Here is a 7,246-nt window from a genome sequence, read left to right as displayed (position 1 = left end):
GCAATTAAAGTCCTTTTAAGAAATTTAATTATCTACAAAAATGACCCTTAGAGTCGTTTTAATAGAGCTTATAGAAAGAAAGTTACAGAGCTCTAAACTTGAGAAAAATTGAATTAATGAGAAAAAAAATTTTTTTTTTTTTATATTTGTACAAAATTAAATTGTAATTGAAATTAAAAATTCAAGTTCATTGTATCTATGTTCTTCAGATTTATAATTCTTCAAAATAGTATTAGACTACAACATTTTTTTTTCAATAATTAAATTTTTTCAAATTTAGAGCTTTGTAACTTTTTTTCTATGAGCTCTATTAAAACGACTCTAAGGACAATTTTTGTAGATAATTACATTTCTTATAAGGACTTTAATTGCAAAATAATAAACAAAGAAACCCAACTAGTTAACGAATAAAAAAACAAAAAAATTGTATTCATCTTAAAAATTTGATTTTTTCTTCTTAAGTTTCAACTTCTATAACTTTTTTTTTCTATCAACTTTGAACGTATGACACAAGAAATTTTTTTCGTAGAGAATATATTTTCCTACGAGGTCCCAGAATTCAAAAATTTTTCACATAGTTATTACATATTTACAAAAAAAAAAAAAAAATTTATGTAACATTTCAATTTTGGAGATACAGAGCTAAGATTCTAAACCAATTTTTTTTTTTTTATTAAAGTAACTTTTGAAATGTATTTAATTGAAAAAAAAAAAAAAAAAATTTATTTTCCGACATAGTCTAATCTATATACATAAATATTTAACGTAAATACAAAAATATTTTGCTCTAGATATCAATGAAAATATTTATCAGACAGGGACATCTAACGCAATTTCCATATTTACATTTTTCACGGTCCATGTAATCTAGACTTGACTATATAAAGCATATAGTGAAAGCAATAATATAAAATATATATAGACACATATATAAATGATATGATAATCTGGGACACAATAGAACATTGCATGGAGATTTCTAAAGATGTTATTGGCGCCTCTCGGTCAACCACGTGTTGATAAAATACTGTGTCTAGTCGAGGCAATTATTCTCATCATCATATGTACTTCTGTCACCGGAAAAAGATCCATTATATTACTATATATATATATATATATATATATATATATATATAATATAGTTACTCCCGTCTTATTTGAATCTCCCTCAATACCAACAAGCTATCTCTTGAACAGAGCGGACGAAATATAAGAAATATTATGAGTCCAAGTGGTTGCAGAAAATAAGCCGGAGATCATTTTAGTAGGACTTCAGTACCGACTAACGTCGGTTGTCTTTGAATGTCTCCAAAATTACCATCTTGTTTTAAATAAATTTTTTTTTTTATTATGAATAATTATGTACTATTTTACATTTTATTAAGTAAAATTAATATTATGTATACTATACAGTAAAATGAATCTATTATTAATAAACAGTGCAGTTTGAGTTTTTAAATAAAGTGAAAAACATTATAACAAATTTATAAATTAAGTGAACTTATTAAAAATTTAATTTTGTGGTTTGTACTGTATAATAATAATATTAATAAAGGAATAATTATAAATTTAAAACAATGTATACAACAAAATATATATATTTATTGAGAATAATTATCGTGATTCTTCTTGGTCTCTTATTGTTTTTAATGACCCCGGTTGAATCGCGACCACACCAGAAGACCATTAGATTGTGCTCAAAAAGTTTGAGTGACGCTCTTTATCTTGTTTGTAGTACTCGAGGATTTAATGAACCATTTTCAAACAATGGAGATGATAATAGCAAAGCACCAACTGGACCGGGTATTGTGGAAGAATGCTGTCATCGGTGGTGCAGTTATGAACAACTTGAGCAGTATTGCAAGCCACCTTCAAATTAAAATTGACATTTACTTTTATATAGTGGAATCAAAACTATGGTAAGTTTATACACTAAAAAATCGGGAGTGAATTTGGAGTGATTACGGATTTTATTTAAATCTGAATTCACTCGGAGTTTCGGAGTTTTAATATTAAAATAAACTCCCGTTCGGGGAAGTTTAAATAAATAAACAGTCATCCGCTCCGCATTCACTCCGAATCCACTCCGGATTTAATCCGCGTTAACTCCGAAAATTTTTTGTAGTGTTATATTAAATTATAATTAAAAAAAAAAATACAGAAATCATACATACGCATATTTATTTATAACGTCCATATAAATATTTATTGTATATCTATAGCGGTTTAATTAATACGATAAATTATATTGTTTGTTGTTTAATAATAATCTTTAGATATTTTTTAGTCTAATAAAATAATTCTAAGTATGGCATTAAAAAACAAAGATGATTTAATGATTAATTGAATGTTGATTGATAATAGCATCATATGAGATTCATGGGTGGGATAAACATTGAGTTAATGCAAAGAAACCAGGACGAATCATGAACGAATTGAACAGACGGTTATCGTTTTTAAGCCGAACTCTTGCTATCTAATATAAACTATTCGTAAAGTTCACGGCTGGGACAGAAATCTTATGCTTGGCTTGTCTCACCGTGTTCCGGCGTGACTGATAAAGACATACTGTGCAAGTAATGAGACAAGAGTAAATAAGAAATAATATTTCCTTATCATTATTGCAAATGTTATGTGACTTGTTTTCCAAAATTGAATCGTTTCAATACCAATATATATTCTCATATGTTAATATATATATATATATATATATATATTCGTATCTTGTGTCTAAGTATTTTATAGTTAATTATTGTTTAATCAAATCGGTTAAATAGATAGAGAAAGAGAGAGAGAGAAAACATATTGTGTTTATTTTTAGATCATATTAAATTTCAATCATTTTCCATGCTATTATCAGTATTTACATTATTGTTACATTTTTTTTTTATATTTATTCATATATATATATATTCCTGGTGTAATTATATATATTATGAGTTTTATTTATTGTTTGGCATTTTAAATTATAAAAATAATAATTATAAGATTACTTGTTATCATTTATTATTAATAATAATAATAATAATAATAATAATAATAATAATAATAATAATAATAATAATAGTTAGTATTATTATTATTATTTATTAATTAATAATACTAATAAATTATTTTTTTTATATATTACAGGGAAGCCATCAAAAATAATAAGCTCAGTTTGTTAAAATCTGAGATGAAGTTTAGCAACAAACAAAAGTACATCAGTACTGGTCATTTAAAAGTATTTTTAATCGAATTGATATTTGTAAATATAATTTACCGTCTGGTTGACCGGTATAATAAAAGAAAAATAAGAAGAAACGCTTGTGAAGAGAAAGCCGTTGAGAATGAGGAAATTAAAGTCGATTTAATGAAACATGTCGCACTGTTCTCACTGGTAATTATTTAATTGTTTATTATTATCAATTATTTAAGTTCAATGTTATTTTAAGATTTAATTAAAACTTATTTTCCTTTTCTTTTTTTTCTGTAGTTTCTCATTCGTGGTGTTTGTTATTGTGATGTTAATTAATTTATATATACTTATATATATATATATATATATATATATATATATATGTATATGTATATATATATATATATGTATATATATATATAAATTTATAATGCTATAAATTATTTATAAATGAGCAATCAAAAATCCAAGTCATCGTGGCACTTGGATTGTATGTAATGGGAATATGATCAATCTATATTTAATTGATTTTACGAAGAACAAGAAGAAGGGAGAAGAAAAAATGTGGAGAATTAAAAGACATAAATTAATTTTAGTGATCTAAATTAAACAAGGAGAAACTATTTATGAATTTTTAAGTTTTCCACGTGTACTAGGTCATTTATTTAATTATGATATTTTTTTTATACATCTTTATAGTTAAATTTTAAAAAATCATCCAGGCTGTTATTAATAATTAGTGTTTTTTTTTTTTTTTTACGTCGTATTATATGTTTATAATATTTCTATGATACTGTGTTTTATAAATTATAAGTACTGTATGATGTTAATGACTGATCTCATAAAAATAGAATAAGTTAGAATACGTATGAAAATAAATTTTTTAATGAAAAAAATGATATAATATACATAAATATATAGATATATATAAGTATATGTTTAAGAAAATTTTTTTTTAAGTAATTTATTGGAGCACGAGCAAACGATGTCTGTAAAATATTACTTTTTATAAAATCAATAATTTATACTGGGTTTGATTGTGAAAATTTAATAGATTTAGAAATTTTATTAAATCTTTCTTTATGCAGAGTCAGAAATTTATTCAAAGTATTAAAGTAAAAATTTTCAGCCAAAAAAAAAAGTGTTTTTGAGATACAATTTGAAGTAATAATGATAATAATAATGTCTGTACAGGTTTTCAGTTATTTTGCTTAATTTGATTGGTAATTATTTTTAAAAAATTGATAAAATCGATTAATACTAATCTATAATACATTTTAACAATAATTAATAAAAATAACTTACAAGATTAATACATTCATCATAATTTTATTAACTGACTCAGTATCTAAAACATAAAAAATAATAACTTATGAAAAATTACATTTATAAATTCGTTTTAACTTATTTTTCAAAAAAATTTCTATACTATTTTGGGTTTTAATTCACTTTTAATCGAGTGTCTAATTTGAATAAAAAATCATATTAATTTTGATGAAAAATTGTGAATGAGATTTAATTAAAAAATACAGTCAAGTGGTTTATTTATCTTATATTTTTGTGATACGTGACATATTTTTCTGATGTATTGTATATGAACTTTAATGCGTATTATTTGTATCAATGAATTAATTTGTGGCGCCAATTTATGACACGTTATATATCAATAAACAAGAGTTTTCATCGAGCAGATAATTATAAAAACTGGTTGTTATTCATTTATTGTAAAAATATCAATAAATAATGAGCAGTGTTATCAAGTAAGTGAAACTACTTTTTTGGTAGATTTTTTAAAAATCTAGCCATTCCCTGATTAAAAAAAGTGATTTAAAACGATTTGCAATGTTAAATGCCCATAAGAAGAAGGATTCAAAAGTATTCAAGGTCTTCAAAAGCATAAAAAAGTATTTAAAATTTTTTATTTCGAATCGTTTTAAATCGCTTTTTTTAATCAGGGTTGTATTTGTCCTCATGGTCGATTTTTCGGCAGGTATACGACTCAGCCATAAATGACCCTAATACCAAAAATAAAACTCTACCCAATTGAAGTCAGCCGCATCATATCTACCTAGGAAATTCTCGCTCCAATAAAATATTTACCATCTCAAAATCTCTATCAATGAAAAAATCTACCATGATATAATCACTACCAGAAAAAAATACTACCAAGTTGCATTTATGAATAAACTCTACCGTTTAAAATCCCTACCATCAACTTTAGAATCTATATTTTACAGACCATAAATTTCTTTTTAATTAACTGGGGATCCTTTGGGAAGATTTAGGAATATAATTTTATTATTCAGGACTAATTAATTAATGGGTAATTATTTAATATTGTTTGAGCGTTTAGTGCGCATGTTAGAAAATATAATTAACACGAGTTTTTCGTTAGCTAATAGTAAACTATTTGGGAAGAAAGTTATGAATTGTTTTAGTTTTAAAATCCCAAATGCTAAAATTGTTCATTAATTAATTAGTACTAAATAATAGAGTTATATTCCTAAATCTTCCCAAATAAATCCCAATTAATTAAAAATAAATTTACTGTCTGTATATATATATATATATATATATATATATATATATATATATATATATATATATATATATATATCTGTAATAGAACCGCCTTTGAGGACACGATCGCGCCTACAATTCTTATCGGATCTTAATTAAATTTTCCATGCTCATTTTATGAGCAATTATCTTGATCAAGATCGAAGATGTGCTAAATCGGTTGATTAGTTCAGAATTTATGGCTGTTTGCAATTTTCACGATTTTTCGAAAAAATCAGTTTTTACTTGTTAAAGTTCATATAACTTTAAAACTAAGTCATAGACAATTTCTGTAAAACGTAGCTTAAAACTTGTTTAATAAGCATTAATTGTTTACCTTAAGCTTTATGTTTTGACCATTTCTTCCAATAATTGGATAGTCTTGAAAGTTTCAATAGCATCAAAAAATTTAGAAAAAATGGATTTCATTCCTCATAACTTACCCATTTAGCATTATAATCTAATTTCGTCGGTTATATTTTATGGTGAACAAAATAACCTGTAAATTTCACAGCTATTTTATATTATATTTCTTTGATTACTTTTGATGTTTCAAACGTACCTTGTAGCCTTATGGTTATATCTCTTCTTATTATACATTTTATTATGTATGATATTTTCGTTTCTCGGCATGAGTATACACAAACAGCAGACTTCAAATATAATATCAATAACTCGGTTTATAGAAATAACCCCGCTTACTTAAAGCTAGTTTGTCAATCCGAGATTTTAGTAATACGTCATTATATTAGTATTACTCGTACATGTATGTATAAATATATAAAAGTATACTAACAATATTTAAATCGCGGATTAAGAATCTCGAATTGAAAAATCTACCTTATTCTATTTCAACTACCGAATGGCTTTTTTTTCTTTGATTTTATTTCCAAGAAGCGACCGGAAATTTATAAAGTTTACAATCGTTCTTTCTGCTCGTATGTTTGCAGTTAAAAACACGGTAAATTCGATGACTCATTTTTTTTTATTTATTAAAAAAAGAAAAAAAATCGGTCTATCGGTTAACCCTGCGAGCCAGCCCCAAAACTTCCCGCTGTTTTCGAGCTCCTTGAGCTCAAAAACATTATTGTGAATACATTTTCGAGCTCGAAAATACTTTTGTATGCCATTGTTTTATAAAAAACCATTTTTTAGCATTTCTTTCTCCCACGATATCTCGCGAACGAATTAACCGATTTTGATGGTTGAGGCGGCAATCGACGCGTTTTATCAAGTTCTAGAGCTTATTAGATTTTGTGAATGATTGATTTAGTCGTTTCGACGATATTTGCAAAAAACCGTTTTCTACTATTTCTTTCGTCGACGATATCTTTTGAACGGATTATCTGATTGAGACGTTCTTGGTGGCAATCGAAAGCTTTTATCGAGTTCTAAAGCTGATTAGATTTTGGAATTTATCGATTCGACAGTTTTCAAAGTATCAAAAAAAAACGAAAAAAAAATTTTTTTTTTTTCGTATTACTTAAATATCTCAGAGTCTATTTGACT

The 7,246-nt window shown here is 25.3% G+C and overlaps 1 long non-coding RNA gene across 1 annotated transcript; it reads right to left on the bottom strand.

Annotated features, from left to right (window-relative positions):
- Window positions 1-1,410: 1,410 nt before the first annotated feature.
- LOC130668459 (uncharacterized) lies at window positions 1,411-6,638 on the bottom strand. The gene is made up of 4 exons (XR_008990019.1): window positions 6,300-6,638; window positions 6,181-6,236; window positions 4,484-4,526; window positions 1,411-1,869 (listed from the first exon to the last, which is right to left on the bottom strand). It is a non-coding gene; the product is annotated as an uncharacterized LOC130668459 (long non-coding RNA).
- Between the last annotated feature and the right edge of the window lie 608 nt (window positions 6,639-7,246).

This window comes from Microplitis mediator, chromosome 5, assembly GCF_029852145.1.
Source record: "Microplitis mediator isolate UGA2020A chromosome 5, iyMicMedi2.1, whole genome shotgun sequence".
NCBI classification, from domain to species: Eukaryota; Metazoa; Arthropoda; class Insecta; order Hymenoptera; family Braconidae; genus Microplitis; species Microplitis mediator.
Note: the sequence above shows the minus strand (reverse complement) of the source record. Positions and strands in the feature narration are given on the sequence as shown.